Consider the following 24,622-nt stretch of genomic DNA (forward strand, 5'->3'; position numbering starts at 1 on the left):
CTTATCAGGGAGGAGGGATGGCGGGACAGGGCCTGATGTGGTGCAGCTCAGCTGGCAGCTTGCTTTTGCAGGCCCATGAGGATGGGGGCTCCAGGGCAGCGCCACCACCTGTGGCAGGCCATCCCATGGCTGCCTTGCTCTCTGGAGCTAGGCACTAGAGGGAGATGTGAAGATGTGATCTCGCGCACCTGCCCAGGGACCTGGGAATCCCCTGCCAAACCATCCCTGGGAGTTCCAGTAGCACGCGAGGGGTCATTTGATAATTAACTGTGAACGCTTGCCTGTTCAGACATAAGCTTGGCAGCGTCTGGCTCGGAAACCTTCATTATCAAGCGTTTTTAACGTTTTGGCTGTAAGGACAGAACTCAGGGACTGTAACAGGCCTTCTCTTTCTGGGTGATGGCCACCCTGTCTGTGCATGAATGCCTACTCTACAATACAGAGGGCGGTCTGTTTTCTCGAAAAGACAATAAGATTGGCCACCAGATCATATTTTGGTGAGATTTCGGACCAGTTAACAGCTCTCTCAAAGCTACTGCACCCCTGAGATCAGCAAACAGGTACTGAAAAGCAGAGCCCACTTCACAACCAGGCTTCTCACAGCGAGGAGGAGTGCCGTGCAAGCACGTGGCCCATGCTCTTTCATGGAATGAGACTGAGATGTCAAAGGAAGCTGCCCTTTTGGTATCAACCACAAGCCCAGGGCCTCGCCTTTGAGGAGGCCTGGTAATGTGCAGAGCAGCATAACGTCCCCAGCGGGTGTGCCTTTGCCCTTCTGCAGGATGCGTGCTGTCCTCGGTGCCGGCAATGCAGAGAAGCGGGTCGAGTAGTTCTGTCCTGAGGCTGTGGTAGACCAGCCCTGGAAACAACTCAACCACAGTGACTAAAAGTTTCCCCAGGAAACAGATTGGATCCTTAGCAAGCAGGTGTTTTATGAGCTGATAAAAATGATCTCAAAGGCCAGGAATCAAGCTCGCAAGCAGAGAGAACAGAAATGATCAGTGGCTGTTTCTCCTGCTGTTGGGAGTCAGAAATCAAACTGAGGGTTTAGTGCAAAGAGGGTTAAAACACCAGTAATTCAGTGCCTACCAGCTGGGAAGAATAATAAAGCCTGCATTTCTGTGTTGGTACAGGGAGAATGCTGCAGGAACAGGAATTTTATTACATAATTACGCCTCCTACATAAAGCTTTAGAGGGGGGGAAGCTAGCAGGGCCGTGCATCATTAAAATGACACAAAACATGCCACCGTGATCAGAGTCCTGCCTGTGCTTCAGCCTGTACAATGTGCACGTATCCTTCGCGTCCTTGCGGCGTTCATGAATTTCAGTTGGCTCACTTCAGAGCCGGGAGGGAGGCAGCCTAATCAAAATGTGGGCTCCGCTTTCTGCCATGGAAGCAGCAGTTGGGGGGGTGCTTTGTGCTGTTTGTTGTTGTTTTACAACCCATTTAATTAAGTGATTGAAAGGAAGAGGAGTGAGACTGCAATTCCTAATTCAAGAACTGCTGACTTGAGCACCCTCCCCTTTAAGGGCAGCAAGGCTCAGACATGCTGCAGGGTCCATACAGTCCTCCTGTCTCATCTGTAGTCGCTTCGTGGTGAGCCCTTTGCCTTCTGTAGGACTGCAGCTCACAGGCTGGTGGTACAAGTTGCTGTTGTCAGGAAGAGGTGGTCCACCCACAGCAGGAGGCCATGAACAGCACCGGGAGACTCAGGAAAAAAAATGGCCCTGGTAATTTTAGTATAGGCATATAGAGAACTCTATCCCAAAGCACTGGGCAAGCCAGAAATCATACTGATGTCTTTCTGACTGGATTGAGTGGTACTTTTCCTGTTCTCCAAGTGAAGACGCTGATGTTGAATGATTGTAGCTCTGCTCCAGAAGTGGCAGCTCCATGGATTTTCTCTGTGCATGTGCTCAAGGGTCTGTCTGATGAGATTTGTAAGTGTTTTCTGGTGCGTGCTCCTTCCTTAACATCCAAAGCACAAAGTTTAGAGGAAGCAAGAGGATGTTTCCTTTTTGTGTGTGCTGTCAGCAAGCCGCGAATGCAGCCGTGAAGAGCATTCTTTTATCTGGTTTTTCAATTCTGCCTAAGCCAAAACTAAAGCATGCTTTCTGTCCTGAAAGCTTACAGTTAAAGGGTTTCATTCAGAAAAGTATTTAAACCATCTGTATTAACGACAGCATTTAAGTAGGCATTTAAGGACATGTTTGGACTGTATCCTAACAAGGATGCTTTGTTGAATGGGGCTGCCATAGACAAACTGAAGACAAGGTACAGAATGTACATTAAACACCTGGTGATGCCTGGCAAGCATTTTGCTGCTTCCATTTCACTCTGTATTCTGTTTTGTTTTAATTGATCCAGTTTTTAGTATTTAGTGGGTTGGATGGGGCTGGAGGGAGGCTCGCACTCATAGCACCAGTGTCATAGGGAAGACTGAGGGAGCACAGGGTGCTCCTCTGGGCCCCCTGCTTCTTCCAGAGGCTGTGGGAGCACCTCTTCCTGTATTTGCTGTGGAAAAAGCCAACGGTTGTTGTGCTGTCTTTGTTTAGGGCCCCTTTTATTCTCCTGTATGTATCCAAAGCACCACAGATCCTTACGTCAGAGCAATATGCAAGGTTTCCAGTCTGGCATACAGCTGCTCCTGAGGTGAAACCGTCTCATCAATTCCGTCTGGTTCAAGAGGTCTTTTCCTGGCACGTCTGGCAAGTCCTTACTACGCATTTCAGTGACACAACCAAGATATTTCTCCCGTTAGCATTGCTACATTGGAGCAACAAGGCTGAATCTCTTCTGCCCAAATTGTCAGAAGGTCCTAGCATGGCACAGTCCTGGGCAGTGACTGTGACACAGGAGGCAGAGGGAAGCAGACCCCACCATGGGTCTGTGTGGGGCTGACAGCAGCAGAGGCTGGAATGGATCCAAAATCACTGAGGAAGGGCTGGCTTCGTTTAAGCCCCAGTCCTCCAGTGTGCTCTCGACCTGCTCAATGTGCAAAATCCCAACAGCCCAGCCAGGGGCAGGGAGTGGGAGCCACTGCTTTGTCTGCAGAAACGTTTGTAGCTCACCCAAATCAGTTGGGCATGGAACAAGTTATTCAAATATCAGCTGAACATATCAGAAGCAGTGATATTTTACAAACCTCCCCATATGTCTGCAGTGGGCTTAAAGAAGAGAGCAGCAGCACTTCTGAACAGGCCAGTGGTTCGTAGTGGACCAGCCGTTGCGGCCTGTCCACTGTGTGCTGTCCTTACCACATCTCTGTAGGCACAGGAGGCCTGGGCCACGTTCATAACATGAACCTTGCTAACGTAGTGTTAAACTCTGAAATCAGCTTTGTGTTTTAAACCTGTGCTTGACACTAGCAGTGCTGGTGTGATGCAGGTGCTTGGGTAAAGCCAAGGCAGTGTGTGCGTGTAGGTGAAGTGCTGGTGTTCCCGGTGCAAGTGGCAGGCCTCGTGCTGCCATTCACCTGCATCATTCAACGAGTGGAGATGCAGGCCTGTACCCTTCATTGCTTCCCCCTCCCTGTCTCCTTCATTATGAGGAGGCAGATGGGCAGATGCAGCTTCATTTTTATTGTAGTTACTGTCAGCCAAAAGGAACAACAGAGGGCTGGGGATGTGGAAAAGGAGCCTGTGATAGTCTGTGCAGTTATGTGTAGCAATATGACATAACATGCAAGATAACCATTACAGACACATGATTTACACATTAGACCACAACCTGTGATGGGTTACCAGCTAGTGAAAACTATGTGTGTAACATAAACATCTTCAATCAGTTTTTGCTAAAGCTTGTAAGACAGAGTATGTGAAGTTTCCTTGAAGACCTTTGCAAGCTAAAGGTTAGAGAGGGGAGGAAAAAAGAGAGGGATGAAGATGGAGCTGAATAGGCCACACACCACACTGCATTTGCTGTCCAGCTGTACCCAATTCCAGTCAAGTGTAGCTTTATTGCAGGCAGACCATGTCCTGTGCTCTGTCTGATACTGCCATGCTGGTACACACGGCACAGCTTCTACGTACAGCCCAGCAACACGTGAGCTGTTCTGAAGCACTTACTCTGCTTTCGGTGAGTAATAACTGAGTCGCCAGTCTTTCAAGTGACTGACTTTTCCAGTAGTGAACATGTTCTCTTCCCCTGAATTATGAAACGAGCAAAGTTTGTGACACAAATACCAAGGAGTGGAGGAGGGTGAGCAGGTCAGTTTTGTAACGCACCCATGGCTCAGAGATGGTGCCCCAGTATTTCCAACAGTGAGAGCAGAGTTCGGAGACCTCCACTCAGTGTGGGGCAAGGTAACTTTGAACTTCACTTGTCTTCATGCCCAGCGCTGCTGGCTTTCTGTTGCTCTTCTTTATACAACGTGTAAAGAGTCCATTTCCATCAGTTCCACAATTCTCTGCTGGCCAAAATGCACCCAATCTCCTGAAGTGCAATTGAGGGGGTAGGGCAGATAGGAACTCCCTACGATAGGATTATGGTAGGTGATTCATAGAAATCACAGTGGGCAGAAAGAGCAGGCCCAAGTTCACGGCTTTCATAGACCAGAGTTGCCCCTGAAGATGAAAAGTGGGGGCTCTGTTTAGCAGCATCACCACCCACTGTTTCCAAAGATGTTCTGCTTCGCTCAGCAGCCTCCCTATTGCTATAGCTATAAATAAGTACGTATCTTTGTGTGTGTGATGTTCGTGTTTAAGGTTATATTTAAGCCGAAAGGCTATATATAACAGGACTCTATTGAAGAAGACAAAATCCTCATTGTTCTGTTCATGTTCTATCTCAGTGTAACTTTCATCTTGGTGTGCATGGGTGTGTGTACATGCAGCCATACGTTAACATGAGCAGACAGACGCAGGATAAAAAAATGATGTGGATATTCTACCCTATTTCTGTAGTTGGGTGTTGGTGTAATTAACTTTCATGATGTAAACAGAATCATTTTTGTACGGTTGGAGTAATAGCATGGCAAAGCCCCATCTGTTTGCACAGAGACTACAGTATATGTATGTGTATTGCTAACTTTGGTCATTCCAAACTCACTTTAGGAATCTCACTTTCTAGACCTTACAAAGTGCTTCTGAAGCTGGTTTCCTCTTGGCATTTAGTATGTAACCATATTTTAGCTCCGGCAAGCTTCACAATGCTTTTTTGTTAACTAGACGGTTTCACTATGATCATTGTATAGAGTGGCTTTGCTTTTCTGGGCATGGGAAGGCTGGTCAACTTTATATAGACCAAGGAAAGTAGCTAGTCTTTATGGTGGTGGTTTGAAATAAATAAAAAGGAAGAGGGAGTAATTGGCATGGTAGCTGGCAAATATTTAGACATTGTGGATCACTTGCCAAAAAGAAGTGTGATTCTGGGTGCCCATCCTTTGCGCAGAAAAGGCTGCTTTGGAAACTTGCCAGGATCTGAGGGGTGTTCCTGACTTGCTGATAGTGGAGCAGGTTAATGATTTAAGTCTGTAGTATTTGTGGTTGCTTTTGCTGGTTACAAAGAGCCCAACGCGTGTTTTGGAGTGTAGTTTCCTCATTGCTCTTGTTCTCTGCAGGCTCTTGAGAGAGCAGACGAAACTGGTTAGAAACTGGGCAGCTGCCGCTGCCAAATTGTTGGGGAACACCAGCACCCACCCCGCAAAGTGAGTCCATGTGAACTCTCTGCCACGCTGCGTGATGGTAGCTACCAGTGAGGGATTTTCACATGGCGGATGCTTTTGCCTGCAGACGTGGGGTTAGTTATTAGCACTCAGGGGTCCTGTACCTCAGGGAAATCTGGGGCTTCGCACATTATCTGGCCTCAGCCAAACAGTGAAATGACTATGTGCACGCGCTTAGGAAATACCAGGTACAGTGTTGTTAGATTATACCTTGGTGGGAAAGTTGTGAGTTAATGAGGCTTTACCTCATATTTGCAATGATCTAGGAATGCACAAACAATTACTTACCGTGGCTCACCTGAGTCCCGGTAATTCGTTATGCTTGTAAACTTGGCTACTTTTGTGAGCTTGCAGACTAGTGAAATCCACAGCCTGCCTTATTCTGTATTTCTTTATTATTATTATTTATTTTAACTGATTTGACATCTGCCTGTTAATCAAATGGATATTTTTTTTAGGTTGGCGAGAACACTTTACTGTTGGATTAGCTGTTTTCAGAGAAAATTATTATTTTTCTTAGATACTCGCTGAACCTAGGGAAGGAGTCTGTTATTTCTTTTTTCTCTGAAGTCATAGGTAGCAAATGCTTTTTCTACTGGGCATAAATAATAGCTGGTTTCACTACTGCTTGCACAGAGGAGTCCCATTCCATGGGGAGTGTTCGTGTTTCTGGAGTCGAAATGGCAGAGAGAGGAGTCTTAACCCCTGTATATTTGCACAGCACTGTATTTCCAAGGGTGTTCCTTTCTGTTGTTGCTGTTTGATCATCTTTTTTAAATGAACAAGAACAGAGGGATGGGAGAACAGCATCCAGAACAGAATCCACCGCCACCAGGCGCTCGGTGGCACGAGGCGGGGGAGCAGCGAGGAAGCTGGCTCACGAACGTGCTGCGAGGGATCAGCTGAAGGCGGACGGGCTTTCAGCATGCTGACCAAGTGTCAAGGCTGCAAATGGGATTACAAGCCAGTGACAACTGTGGTGGCTGTTGTTCCGGGGACACCTGTTCCCCCAGTGCTGGGTGCAGGCTGGCATCCACGCAGGATGTTGAGCAGTCAGCAGATGGCAATGGCTTTCAGTCACTGTGCGTTTTTTCTGGATGGGATCCAGCAGTGTATAAGGGATGCTCTTTGCTAGCAAAACAGCACTACAAGGGACATTTAGCCCTCAAAGGAATCCAAATAAAGAGGTTTGTTAATGAACCACAAAACTCCCATGTGGAATGAGTATTGTCACTGAAGGTTAACCAGGTGCCAGGATCTAAAACAACCACTTGGAAACAAATGGTTTCACCATCCAGTTGTTAATGGGAGCTGCTGCATGACGAGGAAGCTGTCCATAAAAGTTAAGACCAAAAAGTTGCTAGCGTCTGAGTAACTTAGGATGGGTCAGTATGTTTGTTTCTGGTAGAAAATTGGATATGGAGAAATGCCATGGGCACCTTGGGCAAACACACCCTGGTTAAATTGGTAAGAGCTTGTGTCATTGGCTTGCTGCTACTTTTGTCAGTGTGTTTTAAGAGTTGTTTCCTTCGAGTCTAGTGGAAATGATTCTTCTTGCTGGAAGCCTCTATTTACTGGACAAAATGTGGACCCCGATGGAGGGTGGCGATCAGTTTGACTGTGGAAAAAAGGTTCTGTTGATTTCTTCCCCCTGTAAGTGGTATGGTTGTATGGCTTCCTGCAGGACAATGAACTGCTCGATATTTGGGAAGTCCCAGGGTCCAAATCCCCAAATGGAATGGGGAGGGTGGAATGGAAAGGGAGTCCCTTGAGTGGCCTAGACTTAACAGAGCGTCTCCGAAGTCACTGGAGCATGCCCTTTGCTGGCACAAGCAGCTCAAGCTTCATCAACATCATACGCCCTTATCCTCAGAGATGTAAATCAGCAGAGCTCCCTTGGCCCTGAGAGTGTTTTAGACCACTGTGAAATCCAGAACGCTTCTTAAATGGTGAAGAGGCAGTGATTTATAACAGCCAAAACATCCTCCCACTGATGCCTATGCTGCCCATAAATCTCCGCTTCCTAGGTACAACGGTAACACTTCTGTTATGTCTCTCTGTTCTTTAAATTGTTCCGTTTGGCACGCAGTTCACAATAATTCTCTTGAACACATTACCGTTTCTTGTGACACCATAAATCCTTTTTTAATTCTGGCCATTTGTTGCCTTCCCAATCCTGTTTCAGATTTTTTTTTTCAGATTTTTCATGGTTTTAATCACAGATTTGTTGCTGGGATGGCTCTGTTTCTTGGTGCCAAGTGATTAGCACATTAAGGTGGATATCTGTCGTGATTTACTTTCAAACTGTCCTAAGGATTTGTTATATGGGGAGAACGTTCCTCCTTCTAAACACTTTACAAACTTTTATTGTTCTTAATTACTGCATTTTTTTCTTTATTTGGACATCTGTATTTGCAGATGACATTTTAAACTCCTCCATCGCATCTTCTGCTTAATGCAGAAGGTTCTCAGGACCTTGATAAGAAAACATTGGGTTGTTTGACTCTCACATGCAGCATCCACACTGCAGTCATACTTCTCCTTTATCTTGGTGTTTTAGAGAAAGGGTTAACAGCTGTACTTGTGTGGCTAACAAGAATTACAGGCCTGGCTGCTAATTATCTCCTCTGGAGGGTCAGTCTTTCCAAGAATCAGGTTATTAAAATGAGATATCTCTCTCTCACACACACACATTTTTTTCCCCTTAGAAAAAAACTGCACAGGGCATGAAAAATCTGGTATATTGTTGGAAGTAGAAGAACAGTTTTTGATCATAGGTACAAAAAATACTGAGTGAATTTCTCTGTGGGGAGTTTAAACAAAAGTTTTTACCCATATAGCTAAAATGGATATAAGAGTCTTATCTGGATTTTTTTTTTTTCCTCTTGCTTCATTTTGTTTTTGCTGGAGAGTGAAGTCCTCTCCATACCTGGGGCAGTTCTCAGCTAATGATACATGTGCAAGGTCTTTGAGCCCATCAGTAGTTCCTGCACCCCTGGGCAATGTGGATTTCTTGCTTGTGCCTCTGTTGTCTCCGTTTGATTGTAAACAGTGGAGAGGAAGCTTTCTCCTTCAGTAAGCTGCTGTGACTATGATACTGTTAGGTAGTAGGGGGCGGGGGGATTAAAGTTGATTTTTTTTTTTGTATTTATGAATACGGCTGTTCTGCATACTTTGGTATGTATTATTTGTTTTAGGTATCCCCGTTTCAACTGCTGCTCAGCAATGCTAGACCTAGACTAGTGCAATGTGCAGTTGTAAATGCTCTTTTTGGATGCCCTTGTCCGTGCCTGCCTTTCCAAACTTAAAAGGGGGACTACTGAATTGCTGGAATTTGACTTCTAATTGTCACGAGAATCACATGTAGGGCTCACAGGAAGATACCCCGTCTGCCTGCTTGTAAGCCTTTATCTCTTAGCAGCTGTTAGCCATCAGCAGCCATCGTTTTGCTCCACTGGAAGCTGATTTTGGGGCACGTCTGTCCACACGCTGCTGCTGTGGGTGCCAGGACGTGGGGCTGGCTGGGGTCTGTGACTGGTTTCCCACCGGGGCAGGACCCTGGCAGCCTGCCCCAAGCTCATGTGGGCACAGCCGCCTCTCGGGTGGCAGAGGACGTCACGCTTGTCTAGGGCCCTGATTGACTGCTCCGGCTCCCCGGCAGTCCTCAGGCTGTTTCACATCCTGACTTTTATTATCTGAGGATTATTATCAGCAACAGATAATTTCCTTCAGTCATGGAGACGGCTTTTAATTCATGCTTTCTTGGGCTCGAGACGGGGTTATTTCGTTCTGTCTGCTTTTACTCTTTCACTCCTGTAAGCAAAGTCTAAAAGGCGCAGGAAGGCTGATGCCAAAAATCAGCTTTTCAGAGCAGGGAAAGTCTTTAGCGCTCTCTGTTCAGCGGTGTGTCAGTTGTAAACTCTTCATAGTGATTTATAAAGCTTTGCATGGCCTTCGACTGTCTGATGAAACTGTCTTGATAACCACCTACTGTTGCTGCCTTACTGACTGTCTGTGGGACTGGATTTCACTCTGCCAGTCACAGAGCATTTTGCCATTATTCTTCTGCCTTGTGAAATTCTCTTGCCGTGATAAGAGCCATCGTTCCACTGAGGCTTTGAAAAAGAAATGAAAAGTCTGGGTTTTGGTGGAGCCACTTGACACCAGCAGCGAGTTTCACAGCTTGCGGTCTGTTACCGGTGACGGGAGTGACACAAAGCAGCAGTTTTACCAAATGGTTCAGAATTGTTTGCAAATGGATTTTTATGATAAATTTATGTAACTTTAAAAAATAAAATTAAAAAAATCATGGTGTAATTAGAATGAGTTTTAGGCTAGAGGTCGACTGGTGGAGCTTTTCATTGCCACGCTGCTATTTACATACTGTCTGATTTAGCAGAGTTATCTCAGCTGCCTTGGATTTCATATCTAGGAGAAAAGGGAGTATCCCTCCAGGTCCTCTGCCCTACATGTGCCATGAATGTGCCGTGAGGATTAGTCACAGTAAAACACTTTGGAGTACATAGGGCCTGGTGACCTACACCCAAAGAAGGGTGTGACCCCACTGAAACTTAGAGAGCTGTTCGGATACAATGAGGCAGAGAAAAGGCTCAAATAAAGAAGCCAAGAGGTCCATTACAGAAGCAGTAAGTCAGAATGCACTGTTTTGGTGCCAGGTCATATTTACGTATGTAAGTCCTCAGTGGTAGTGTATAGGGCGTGCCAGTTAGCAAGATCGCATGGTGATGTTTTGCCTACCAGCTGTGTCTTTCAGCAAAATACAGTCATTCTGTGTATTGGCTTAATTTCTGTTATCAAAAACAGTATGGACATTTTAAAAGCAGGCTGTCGCTTGAAGAGAATCTGTATAAAACGTAAGTAATAAGCAGACCTCAGTTGTAGAAGCAGTGGGAAATTCCTTTGACTGCTAGGAATTCCCTGTTATTAACACTATGAAAATCTTTATGTAAACCTTTCCATTTAGTTTACGAAAACAGTTGCTAAAATGAGTGGCATGGAAAGGTGGGAGTTTAGAGCTAGCTGTTATGTATAGACAGAGAGAAAGGTGATATTGGCGGTATGATATGGGCATGAACCAGACTAGGGGCTGCTGGTAGGTAGGTTCTTACTCCTGCCCCACCAAAAACAAACACAAACTACAAGGCAAAAAAACAACAACAAACAAATAAACCCACACAACTGAAATCATATGCAGAGGGAGGATGCATACTTCACTTCTTTCAGTGTGACATCTTGTTGGCTTGAGTTGAGTTCCTTCATTGCTGCTCAGGAAGGAGAGAAGCTGTGGAGCTGGGTTTTTGCAGAGAAATCCAGGCTATTTCCAAATGCTTTTGTCATGCAGTTTCTTCTTGCTCTCAGCATGTATTTCTGTTTTTCCTTGAATGTGTTGAAAGGAGCAAGTTTCTTTATGAAAATGTTGTCTATGAAGAAAAATCCTTCCCTCTAGTGTGCTTAGCTTTATCAACACAACAGAAACTAGACAAAAGGAAGGTGTTTTTCTTCTAAAGAAGTATATATTGTTTTCATTAAGGCAAATCCCTTACTCTCCCTTACCAAATGAGAATCTTTAACTCCAAAGAGAAAGGGTATTGATTTGCCTCCTAGAGTGAAATTGCTGAAGCTTATAGGAAATGTGATGTTTGTGTTGTTTAAAAAAAAAAAAGTAATAATAAAAAAATCACTTAATGACTCCCTTCCCCCCTACTTATTCCGGTAACTTAAAGTACAAATTAACAGGTGGGCTGTTAGCAGACACAGTTCTTCCTCAGGTCATGCCAATTCAGAGCCAGACATGCAACTCAATCCTCAAAGTACAAGCTTTTAAATGGTGCCTGTGCATGTGGAAGTTGTGAGACACCTCTGGGTCTGCGCGGGCACCATGGGATAGTGGTATTTGCAGCTTCCTGTGCAGGTGGGCGAGGGAGCGCCTGCTGCACGCCTGCGTGGAGCTCTGCCAGCCGTGCCCAGGCCCAGCAGATGGGCTCTCAGTGCCTCTCTGAGCAAGCTGCCTGACTTCAGTCAGTTCGGAGGGAGCAAAGCCTGCAGGATGTTCAGCCAGACCCTCTCTTTATTTTGAAAGAGGTAGAAGAGAGGGCTGGAGGCCAGTGGGGGAGAATGACTCACGACGTTTGAAATACATTTGGGAGTCAAACGCAGAGGGAAAAGACCTCAGACATGCTGACAGGCTGAGCGTCCCAGTGCTGCAGAGCTGGGACCCCTAGTATCTCAGCTCCTTTTGTTGTCTCCTCTGCCTAAAGCACAGTGTGCAGAAATGAAAATGGGATGTTGGAAGCCTAAAGGTATTATTGGGTCCGTGCCTTCATCTCTGTTAACTGCATTGATCTCCTGAACAGATTGTGTGCTCGTGAGATGATGGTAGTGATGACCTTGACTTCATGAATGTATCCCACTAGAAATCCTCAAAGCATCTAATACCTAAGTTTACATCCTCAGTCAGTTCTTTAAGCACTAGTAGAAGACTGAATTCAAATGCTTCAAGTAACTTCCCTGTCAAAAAGTGTTGAAAAGCACCTTCTGAAAAGTACATCCAACTTCCAGATAGACTTTTTTTTCAGTCCTCAGATCCCTGCTCCTTTTCCTGGAGCTGGGCAGCTTTCCCTTACATGCCCAGAGCAGTTCTGCAGAGAGCAAGCCAGGCAAACCCCTGGTGAAATCAGCAGCTACCACTGTCATCCGTGAGGCAATGACAGGCTGCAGTCCTAGGTGTAGGTGGTGCTGCAGAACTGAGGAGGAGAACTGCCCCAGGAGAGTTTGAGGAAAAGGGATAATTCTCCAGGTGTCCTTTGCATGCAGGTCATCGCATTCATGTGATGGCAGACCAACACAAAGCGAGTTTTAGACGCACAGAACATCTTCTGGCACCCTGAAAAACAACTACTTTGCTACTCGTTTGTTTTTATGGGTGGTGTGGAGAGGAAGGCGAGCGCTGGCCGTGCCATGATGCAGGGAGCAGCGGCTGTGCCCCTCCTGGGTAAGCTGCTCCAACATCTGTTTCTTGTTTGTTTGTGTCTTGACACCAGCCTGCTTCTCCTAGTACCAAAGGGCTGGTCCTGCTAGCCAGCTTGTCCCAGCTCTGCCCATTTCCTGCAAGCTCTAGGTTTTGCTGGCAAGGTGAAGTCCTACAGAGGAAATAAAAGGAGAACGGTGCCTGCAACTCACGTTGTAGTTCTGTTCCTTGAAAAATATAGGTTCCCCTTTAACAATTGCATATACATTTTGGATATATTGAATCTAAGGAAGTACCGTTTCCTCTCCTTTATTACATATCCATTGTATTGTTGAATATAAGGAAAACATAATAGAATTGTCACACAAAAGAGGTGAAAAGGATAAAACAACATACTTGGTTGCTTTTAAGCCCCCCATTCTCAATAGCAAGAGGCTCCCAGTTGTTTTTTTACCTTGTCTTTTTAGAGCTGTAGAAAACTGAAGAAGCTTTTCAGCTGCTGCGTTTCAGCAGACAGTGGCACTTTGCAGAGTGGTTTTGATCTGAGAGGTTGGGTGTTCAGATTTGGAAAGACTTAACAGTGATCTCTTCCACCCATAGAAGAAGTTAAATTTAGTTTTAAAAGTCAAGTTGAACAGAAATGCTGTAAAGTTGGGAAGAAGAACTGGGTCAGTTACATTGGCTCCAGAACTAATTTATTTGGGGATGGGATGGGGAAGAAGGAGATATGCCTTATGTATAAGAGAATGCTGCTTTCCCCAGCGTGTGCTCAGAGCTCTTCCATAGCATAGGCAGGAAGGAAAAAAACACCCAGTGCCATGGGAGGACTGTGGGCTGGGTGTTCCCAGTGGATGGATCTACACAAAGTGTCCTACATCGCTCTGAACGGCAGCCTGAAATAATCTCTCTGCTCAGTAATTTCCCAGTGCAGGGGCTCACGGGTCTCTTGGGTTTCATAAAGGGACTAAGATCTGTGAAATACATATTTCTCTCGTCTGCACCTTTCTCTGCTGCTGCTTTCCCTTCTCAGGAAGAAAGCTGCTGTTTAGAAGTAGCTGGGACACAAGCTCATCCTTCAGGAGGCTGAGTAACACTACAGGTAGTGTCCTACTGGACTTGGTTAAGCTTTGGATTTTTTTTCCCTAATAGCCATTAGGAGAAAAGGGAGGTGAAAGTAAACAACTCATTTGTCCTTTCCATGTAACCTTAGAATGGCTTCATTCCTATCCCGTCCTTTTTTTCCTTCTAACACATCACGTTTTATACCCTTATTATTTCAAGCACAGAAGACGCTCTTTACAACTCGCATTAAATCCGGGTTTTATTGAGATCGCCTGTTGCCGTTAGGAGGCTCTAATTAAGCCCCTATATTAGAAACGCAGCGTGCGGAGCTGAAGCTGCTTGTGGGAGCCGGTGGGACACGGAGCCCCTGTGCCATCGCTGCCATCCCTGGGGGCACGCAGCGCTTCCCGCAGGGACCCTCGGCGGCGGCGGCAGCAGCAGAGCACATCCCGCACACCTTGCTCGCTCGCCGTCTCGCTCGGGCGCACGCACGCGTCGCTGGATAGTTTTGCTGTCTGCCTCCTCTGCTTTCTGTTGCTAAGTGAACAGCTCTAGCTCGCACACGGAGCGGAGCCAATAGCATCCTGACCTCCGCAGGCTGGTAAAAGCTGGAGAAAGGGAATCCAAGGGTGCTGTCTTTTCTTTGCTCCTCCGCCTGCCCCCCCCTTTCGCCGGGAAGGGGGAGGGAGAACACAGGATGATGGAGATAATTCATAATAGCCATTCATGTTCTGGAGATAAATGCAGCAATACCTGGGGAAAGGAAGAGAATATGATGCTCCTATGTATTTATAGGCACACACAGACAAAAATGTTTTTCCGTGCGCTGCGAGCTCCAAGCTGTGATTAAGCAATGAGTTAACACAGCGAAGTTATTTTGCTGTGGTCTTCGTTGCTGTTAATCTTCTACTAATCACTGATACCGGAATATTTTGTGAGACTCGTCTCTCCCTCAGCCAGAGAAACACCGACGGGGCTTCGTCCTTCCCCTCGCTAATTATGACACGTTTATCACATAACAACTCTTGCTTCCCTGCTCTCCTTTATGACTCGTTGGGGTGGGGGGGGTTGTACAGCACCCTGCAGGCACTTGTGAGGTTGTTGCAGTCCCACTGAGCAGACAGCCTCACGGTGAGTAGCTATAGGAATTGACCACCCTGTAGTCATATTTTGTGAAAAAAGAAATAGGTTATGGCTCACTTGCTTACAAATAGAGCACAGGATTTTTGTGATTCAAGTGGCAAGCTAAAGCATGTGCTTGGTAGCTTAACGTTCAGTGTTAACCTGCTGTGTAGTCTCCTTGTAGGTTATTTTTCTTGTATTTGAAGTTCTCCCTATTTAAATACATTTGCATCTTGATCGCAGCTCTCTAGGCACAGCAAAGAAGTGAGCACATCTTATCTGTAAGCCGACAGTGCCAGTGACAAAGGGCTGGTGAGAGGTGCTTGCTGAGTTCAGGCGAGTGACTGCAGCTATCTCTGGGCCTGAAAGGGAAGGAGGTAACCCTTGTGTTAAGGTGCAAATGAGAGGCAGCGTGACTCTCGTTTGGGTGCCGCAGCCACCGAGTTTCCCTGGCTGTGAAACCCAGGGGAAACGGTGGGCAGACGGACCGCACGGGCTGGGTGCCCCCCAGAGCCGGTGGTTGCAGCCGGTGTGCAGCGTAAGCCTGTGCAACTCATATGTGCCATTAAGAAAGGGGATCTTTCACAAAGATTCACCCTTAAATTGATCCGTTTAAGCCACGTCGTGACCATTAATGGACGGCTCATTGATGGCTCTGATCAGTAGCAGTGAAGGGCTTCCCGATAGCCTAAAAGGATGAGCTCAGGCTTCTCTTTTCTTCGTCTGCCAGTGAAAGATGAGCAGAGAGCGAATTCCGCAACATGTCACAGTACATAAAGTAACCTCTAGGTTGTAGGTAATGTAATAAAACACGTGGACTGGGCCACAGGAGGGTTGAGATTTCCACGTGGTGCTGGAGTGGCTCTGCTCAGGCATCTCCACCTGGAGCAGGCTGGTCTCCTGTCTGCTAAGGAAGAGAAGCCTGAAATGTGAATCAGTCCATGTGATGCAGCGGTTTCACAAGAGGCCAGCGGTGCTTTGCTGGGCGTTCTTCAAAGCAGAGGTGGCTGTGCTGCAGCCAGGTACTGCGTGAACCACTTGGGTCTCTTGTGCTGCCGTTGAGCACCAACGTGACCAGCGTGACACTGGCCTTTTCAAGCCTGCAGAAGCTGTCTGTAAGAAAGTACCTGGCAAATTTGTTTAGTGCTTTGCAGAGCTAATACCGTGCTTGCCTCTTTAACCCCGCTGACTACCGTAAAGGAGTGATAAAACTTTGAAGATCTTGCCACAGTCAATAATTTTGCATTGTGCGATGAAATATAATATTACAGCTGTCACTTACCTTTAATTAGCAGATGACACATTGTCAATCCACAATTGTCAATCCAGTTTTAATTCCCAGTTTTGCACACCTCCCTTTGCAACATTACCAGATTAACTGCCCTTACATAAAAAATAACTTACAGAAAGGCACAGGGAAGCGTACTTCATTTGAAAAACAGTTCTGATCTGCAAGTTCCACGAAAACGAACAAAAGGCCTCTGGATAAATTCTCGTCGGTGCGTCTGCTCAGTGACTTGCTCTCCGAGGCACCTTCTGCCCCTCATGCAAAGCCTCAGCAAACCACCAAGGGTGTTGTAGCTCCCTGAGCCTGCAGCCCTGGTGGGGGCTGGCTCCATGCAGGGGCTCCTTCCCTTGCCTGGCAGGGCATTGCTGGTGCCCTGTCCCAAGGCAAACATCAACGGAGGTGTAGGGCTCTGCCAGGGAAGTCCATGTGATTTTGAGGGGTCACTTTTCTTGCTGTAAGTCATGTAGATCTCTGTGTGATGCAGCGCGAGGATATTTCTTATTACTTTGCCTTGCTCACTCACCAAAGGTGCAAGTTTGCATAACAGACCTGTTAGGTTTTACTCTGTGTAAAATTCCCATGAAGACCCCTCCCCAACTTTGCAGATTTGTTTTAATTCTCTTGTACAAAATTCTCTGTGTTCAGATCCATTTGTCTGTCTCAGCTGTCGTGTTGTGTGCCGTTCCCAACGTGCCTATCACCATGGTATCGAAGCGCTTTTTAATACATTCCGTCTGAAATTTGCCACATGTTTCAGGCTCCAGCTTAACAAAGCTTGAGTATGAGGAAGGACTGAGGTCTGGAATGGTAGTTAGAGAAGAAAAATAGGTTTAGACACCAGCGTGGTTATGTTACTGCTGGCCTTCCTTCTGCACAGAGGACTTACGCCAATGAAATTTTGGTATGCAAACTGAGGCTGACTTTTTGCCCGTTCAATTTACCCTCTGAACCTGGAACTTATCGATTGCCCTGTCACTTCCCATGACTGCACCATCTGCTAATCTCTTCTGCCTTTCCCCTCCGTTTCCCCCTCCAACACAGCTCGCTTGGGTTTTGTTTGTGTTAGGCAAGTGTGAGCGTAAATAAATTGCCGTATCAATAGCTGCCCCATTGTAGTCGTCTCCTGCGAGCGCTGCTCTGGCACACCAGGAAGCTCAAATTGTTTAAGTTGATTTGGCTATTAACTCAAATTCAGCTAATCTGGAATACAACCTTGCAACGTGCCAATTTAAAGATTTTCTGTAGTGCGACTAAAATAACTAAATCAATTCAGATACCCGTATTTTATTTTTTTCCCGCTTTCTGTAGCATCGATAAGCTGTTGTGCAATGCAGCAGTACGGAGATGTGGGCTTTGAAATGCGGTGTCAGATCACTTGCTGGGTGAGCTTGGGACACAGGAGTTTGGCGGTGGCTGTCCTGGAGCTCAGAGGACAAGTAGCAGCTCGGGGTGGCTGCTGGGACAGTTTGTGCACAGGTGTCCCCATGTCCCCTCCTTGCTGGTGCCATGCTCCAGCTGATCTGAGGTTATGCCTTTGCTTCGCAATGGATACGGAGGGCTCAGGGTGTGATCCCACGGAGAGCAGAGCACATCTGAATATATCCTTGCACACGTGCGTGCGTTCGCGCTGAAAGTACTCCCTGTCCCTAAAATCCTTCTGGGAAGAACAAATATTGACGTCCCCTTGCCTCGCGCGTTACACAGGTGTTTGTTTCTGACCTGCCAGGCTGGAAGTTAAGCCTCTTTCTGTAGGTTCAAAAGAATACACTTGAGGTGAAAGGAGGTGAAGAAATGGGCTCGCTTGGTTTTGCCCTCCTGTGTCTAAGAGGAGTCTGTCGCTCTGTAACCGCTGCTCGGGGTTACTTGAATTTATACAATTCCTCTCGTCTGGCGAATTCCAGTGCCTGAAAAACTGCCCTTGCTGCAGGAGAGAGAATTTCAAGGCACAAAATAAGTGTACGTAATATAATGTAATATAAAATGGTCTGTGGCTCTTGAAATATTTAGCAGTGTGAAGTGGATCATTCCCCCCCCCCCCCCGACTTTACACAAGTGCGCAGGATTCCTGTAGTGCCACAGGATCTCCATCAATCACGCAGATAGGGCTGTCAGCTCCGTGGGCTCCTCCAGAATTGCTAAGGTGCCCTCTGCAGAAGATACTGTGGCTAATGTCCTCATTACCAGCTAATTGGCTAAAGAGATTTCTCGCGCATTGCATTTAGTCTGATTGATAGTTTTCTATCACCTGATGGGTGGAATGGACAGCCAAACCAATTATCACAGCAAAGACTGCCATATACCCCAAGAGTTCAGGCAGAGACAAAAGGCCCTTATAAGATTATGTCTAGTCAGTGCCAGCTGGGATTTTGTTAAACTATTAAATGATTTTTATTTTTTTTTTTCTGAAAAGCACAATTGAGAACGCCTTGAAACTTCTGCAAGCCAGGCGAGCCCCGTGCTGGTTTGGGGTTGCTGGCGGCGCTTTGCCGTGGTGACCTGGCGTGAGGCGGGTGTGTAGGGTTAAACGCGGACAGAGGCAGCGCGAGGTGCTAGCAGACAGCGGGATTTGTGCCTGAAGGAGCCTTGCGATTCCCACCCTGCCGGGTATGCGCCAGTTAGATAGCAACCCTTAGACACGGGGCATTATTCAAATTCTTCTTGTGCTTATTTTTCCTTTCATGTAGCTCTAACAGTTTTGAAGGAATGTTTGTGCAGTAATTGAGATGGAAAGTGTTTTCTTTGTAGTTAGCGCTTTTGTTTCTGAAGCCTTTCCTTGAAACGAGAAGGCAGCTTTCTGGGGAAAGGGAAGGACACGCTGTGCAATTCCCTTCCAGGGCTTTGGGAACGCTGACAGCATTTCCAGCACCCGCAGCAAGCCTGGCATCCCCTGGCTTTCCACCAGGGCTCTGGACGTCGCCTCGGCTCCGCAGCCAGCCGGTGCCCCTCAGCAGGACGGGCAGCACGGCGCGGAGCCATCCCTCACCTGGTCTCCTTTTGGCCGCTTCTGCAGGAATTTTGATTGAAAAGGCTGAAGAGGAGAGCGTGAGGACTGCTTGGGCATGGACAGCCAGGACAGACCTCCTGGCAGAGCAGCCGTGTCGAGCCCCTCTCCGCTCCTCGTCCTGTCCTGTCCAGCCCTGCAGCCCCCCAGTGCCACGCTGCTGCTCGTTTGTAGTAGAATGATTTAAAATAAGCTTCATTAAAACTATAATGAGGACCGGAAGAAAAAGAAACTTCTCAAATAAGGGCATTTGACACATTAAGGAGGGTTTGGCTTCCCTTTCTTACACAGACCAGAAAGCACACGTGTGCCATCCTCCCCCTTGTCCCCTAACTTATATTCTTGTGCCTTCACAAAGTGTCACAAAGGAGATCAGGTGGAGAGTTTGGGCTCTGTCCCCAGGAGCTGGTAATCTGAAGGGACTGGGAGGAAAGGGAAATGGGTGAAAGGGCAGAGGGAAAGAAAGGAGAGGGCCCCCGTCTGATAATCAGGTGGCTGTGTGCGTGCAAACACGTGGATTGCGGTTTTGGTAAGTGTTTAGTTAGTGAGAGCGTATAACCCGATGCTCTTCCAGAGCACTCCAAGAGGGCTGAGTGGAGTTAAGGGAAAAAGTGCCGGAGCAGTGAATCTGCTTTAAATCTCCTCATGTACTCTGGCTCTGCCTGGCTGGCCCACAAATTATATCTTTGGGCTGCTGCAATGGCGAAGCAAAAGAAGCACCGGGCAGTGCTGATCCGCAGCTATTTTGAGCAAGACAAGTTTGAAGCTAAGCACTTCTTTTGTCCTCGTTTGTTACCGGCTGACAAGGCTGATGGAAGCTGTAAGCATTCTTGCCCCGTTTTTTGGGCAGCACTAGCGTCGTGGCGAGCCTGCACCCTCCCACAGGCTGGTGAAAGCCAGGGAACATGTAACTCGACGTGACACAGGGCTTGTTTGTATTGCGGAATGTGTCCTCCTGCATTAGTATGTAGATTAATCGCGGGCCAGTCTAGGAAACACCATGAATGTGCATGCCAAGTGTTGATGCTTTGTTATTTAATGAATACACCAAATCAAGTAGACCGACGGGTAGGTGCAGTTGGTAGCCCCAAGACCAACCAAATACTGCTCTATCACGGTGACAAACCTCTTAGCAATGCAGTAAGCCTCATCTCATAATTTCTTATGCAGTTCGTTCCCTTGCATAGACGGGCTTTGTTTCTTGCTTCAAAGTTCATTTCAGTTCATTCTTGAATATAATGCGGCTCCTCATAGGCTCCTCAGTAATAAATACATCAGAATAAAACTTTAATGAAAAAAATAGATAGCGTTCTGATCAGAATTAGACCAAAGCATTTGCTTTCAAACTCAAACGGGGGACATTTGGTGTAACTTTATTGTTCTATTAGCATTTTAATGGAAAGACTTCCCAGGCGTTCCCTAAAGGTAAAGGAATGAGCTGTCTTTTTAAAAGTTGTGCTTTAGTAAGGGATGCAACCAAGACACAATAAATGCACTCTGGGGCAAGGAAAAAGGACCTTCTGGGCCAAGGCTGAAATTATAGTCAGCAAAGAAGTATACATTTGCTTCATTCACCTGCTAGTAACGTGTGATTTTCCCACGTGTTAAGGGCTGTAGTGCTGAGGCAGAGGTAGCTATCGCTGCATACTTTCTGCTTGCCCTAATGGGAATATAACTGTTTTCACTTTGCGTGTGCCTTGCAGTTAAGTGTGTGCACTTTCTGTCCGTGTCCTCTTTGAGACATTTGGGGTCTGATTCACACCTGTTAACTCTACCATTTATTTCACCGTGTCCAGCTTGTACTGGATCAAGCCTTCCTGTTAAAGTAAGTTCATCAGTGACTTGATTTTGATGTGTTTACTTTTACCAGAACAGCTATAGGACTTGCAGGTGCCATAGGACGGGGTCCTGTGCTCTGGGTGCCTGTGCCAAATACTGAACGCTCTTGGAGTAATGTGCAAACGCCTGTCCTTGGGATGCACAGCTCACGTCTTCAGTAGTCTCACCATGAGCAAATATCAGCCTTGATTATTCAGTCAAATCAGGTGAAAAAAGACCCAGCAGACGTAGGCACACAGAGAGCTAAAACATACCAGCACAAGAAATGACTTTAAAATAATTCTCTGTTTCAAAATGTTTAGGTAAGAATTAGATTACCCTCCCGTCACATTTGCAGTCAGACTTTGCTGTCCTTCTGCAGAAATTTACAACGGCATCCTTAACCACGAGGCAAGTTCCTCTGGCTTTGGGCTGCAGTTGCTGTCTCCCTTTCGTCTAGAGCAAAGCTGCACTGCTGCCAATAGTGGGGGTCCCACATACGGACATTCGTTCCTGCTGCTTCCAAATTTCCTACAGCCACATAGTAAGCTGGCTGGTAGAGCCGATCCAGCAGTAAATGAACCGATAAAAACAAAATGCAGACTCTTACCCTTCTCGTAGCAACGTGGTCTTACGATGGGTTAAACGACAGTGGGCTGACACCTGTTTGCTGTGGAAACTGAGTTCTGTGTCTGGATCCTGGTCTTTGTTTTTGAAAACTTAAATCAAGGGTTGGCATTGTATTCTGCAAGTAACTCCAAGGTGGCAAGTTCCCTTCCCCAGAGAGCTGACAATGTGAATTGCATCCAGGCAAAAAGTGTGGGTGATTGGACGTAGTCAAAGGCCATGCAAATACGGAGATAACGCTTGTGTAAACACGGGGCTTTCTTATTTCGCTTTAATAATGGCTTCTTTTAAGTTATGGTATGCGTTTCCTTGTAGGTAAGAGGTGAGAAGAGAATGGATGGCTATGGAAATATAATCAAGGGAACAGCAGATTATTATTATATGGCTTCGCATGCAGGGAGAGTGTGGTCATGTATCTTAACTTGCAAAGACTTTTCTAGTCGTGAGACGCCAAGCACAACGCTGTGCCGTCGTGAGCTGAAGAAGGATGCTGTATGGAACAGGCAGCAATGTAGGTAAACCCAAAATGAGGACAGCGTTGTGGTGCAGGCACCCCTCTGGCAATGCAGCCTGTAGCTTGGGAGAGTTAAAGCAACGTCTACAGTTCAAAGTGGGTGCAGGAGGGGGTATGGACGTGTTTGTGGCTGCAGTGGAACACACCTTGGAGTCCAGACAAGGTCTTCAGAGTTGGGGGTGAGAAAGATTCGAGCAGGATTTTGGCAACAGGACAAAAAGCATGGGTAGATCTTCAGAACTGTTTTTGAGGTAGAAGACAGCAAGGGATGGAGGTGGAAAGGAAGGCAGGACTTAGACTGTAGCCAAAAATACAACATTTATCAATTGATAAACAATCATTTGTCAGCAGAAGAGGACTCCCGTTCTCAGCAGCTCCTCTGTGGGAGGTTTAGTCACTTGTGTGCTCAGATGTTTTCAAAGACATAGTGACACCGTGCCTTGAATGCTGCCCCTGCTTGGTTACCAGGCTCTCTCTTTCAGGGGAATCACGGGTTGATTCTCTGTTTAAGCGTGGCGTTGAGAACGAAATGCTGTTTGGGGAGCAGGAGGCTGCCGCCAGCACGGGACTGCTCTCCCCTGGCCTCAGGGCTTTGCGTGCATCCCCATGGGAGCACAACGCCAGGCTTGTCCTTCTCCCCAGATGGTGCACCTCCAGCACAGGGAGTAACACAGCACACTGCTGGGTTACTCGTGGGCTGTGGGCTGCTTGCAGGAGCCTTACCAGGGGGTCATTGCACGTTTCTCTGCATTTCTGCGACTGGAGCTGGTGCTGTGTGTTAAACTACAAGGAAATCACAGTGGCGTCTCAGCTCAGGTGCAGATTTTAGTCTTTATTTTGAGTGCTTACATTTTCATCAACTTCTATAATTAGTTTTAATACAGTTTTTGTTAAAAAGTCATCGTCTGATATAGGGATTTGTTGCTGCTCTTTGTGTGGAGAGTAATGGGAAAGAAGTATTTGAGTGTCTGGGGGGGCTTCTGCACAGCCATTTCCAACAATTTCAGCTGCTGTACCAGTTGTTTTAAAAGTTTGCTCTAGAGTAGACTATACTTTGTACGTGGCTTAAACTTTTAAAAGCACAGACAGCAAAATTATATGTGGTAAGAGAGAATACTTAGACCACATCTCTGGCAAACTGAAATATATGGAAGCAAAACAGGACCTCTAAGGATCTGTGCTCGGGCTGCTCAGCGTGGTGCGCTTGACTTGGAAAAGGTATCTTGCCGCTCCACGCCTCCATCTCCTTCTCCGTGTTGTCTGAAGACAAAGTCAGTGGTTTGTAAAGCTCCCTGACGCTTCTAGGGGAATGGAAGCGTGTTTCCAGCAGCGATGAGATAGAAAAGGAAAGAAAGCTGATCTTACCAGCAAGGGAAGGACAGAATGAGGAGAAGGATAACAAAGGGGTGCACGGACGGGAGAATAGATGGGGCATAAGAGTATAATATGGATGTGTCCCTAGCCACTGTGCACACCAAGTCAGGGCAAGCCTGCACACATGCAGCACACCCAGGTTCAAGTAAGGTGCAGGTGTTAGCCATCAACCTCTGTCAAAATGAGGGAAGAGCATCCCTGGCTGCAAACATCACCTGCAGAGCTTCCCAAAGCTAAGGAAGCATGAGGCAAAGGGCAGCGTCACGGGGAAGAGGAGAGTGCAGCGGATAGCATTAAGGGGTTTTATGAAAGAGCTTCACAAAAGGACAAGTGGAGGAAAAGGGGGGAAGAGAAGCGAGGAATAACATGGTCTTACCAAGCAAGTTAAACAAGCCTTTTTAACGTCCCTTCTCTCTCTGAGCATCCTTAGAATAACCAGAATGAGGGAGGAAAAGCTCCTGAAAAGAAGGGAGAGAAGGGGAAATGGATGCTCGTGCTATTTGAAGGAAATAGGAATTCTGGGTTAAAAAACAAATCTGTTGTAAAAAAGGTATTTAGATTGATTTCTCTGTCTGTAATTTACAGAAAATAATAAATTGGTGGTTTGCTTATTGCATTTTGTGAAGAACGCACACAACTGTTGGGCTAATGTAAAAATGGCATTTCAGTAATAATTATGGATATCTTGCTTCAGCCTCATTTAGAAACATATAATTGAAGTGATAGATAGATGTGGTGCTTATAAATAGTTTAGGTTTGCTAATGTAATAATGAGCAGTTCTTTCATTCTCTCTTTCACTAGTTTTTACTTTCTCCTATGTGGTTTTGCTTCTGAGGCGTGCATATATATACATACATATATATATATATATATATATGTATGTGCATACATGTACCTACCAAAAGAGGTTGTTGGGGACAGGTCAGCATTTGAGGTCCAACTAATCGGGTACAGTCAGTGCAGACAGTGTGACTTGTTTCCCTCAAGCTGGGAAGAAAATCCCTTCTTCTTTTGGCTTCAGAGCAAGCTGAATAGGTTTCCTGATGTCCCCCAGACCAAAATTGTCAGTGAGAGGTTATAGGTGGGAAAGGAGGGTAAAATACAGCATTTTAAATGGCAGGAAGGTGAAAATGTAAATGTTAGGGGCAGATGTCTGGCCA

The 24,622-nt window shown here is 46.5% G+C and overlaps 1 protein-coding gene across 6 annotated transcripts in view; it reads left to right on the plus strand.

The window, feature by feature from the left end:
• The window catches only part of MAML3 (mastermind like transcriptional coactivator 3), a 222,218-nt gene that overhangs the window by 49,387 nt on the left and 148,209 nt on the right, over nucleotides 1-24,622 (plus strand). Inside the window, exons 1-2 of one of the 6 annotated variants that reach the window (XM_040556113.1) lie at nucleotides 14,777-14,848; nucleotides 15,083-15,216. The exons of the other annotated variants lie outside the window; for them this stretch is intronic. The gene's annotated coding sequence lies outside the window, so the exon portion shown is untranslated. Of the gene's footprint in view, nucleotides 1-14,776; nucleotides 14,849-15,082; nucleotides 15,217-24,622 lie in introns of those variants that run through there. 6 annotated transcript variants of the gene reach the window in all.

The sequence above is a fragment of the Cygnus olor genome, chromosome 4 (genome assembly GCF_009769625.2).
Source record: "Cygnus olor isolate bCygOlo1 chromosome 4, bCygOlo1.pri.v2, whole genome shotgun sequence".
Lineage (NCBI taxonomy): Eukaryota > Metazoa > Chordata > Aves > Anseriformes > Anatidae > Cygnus > Cygnus olor.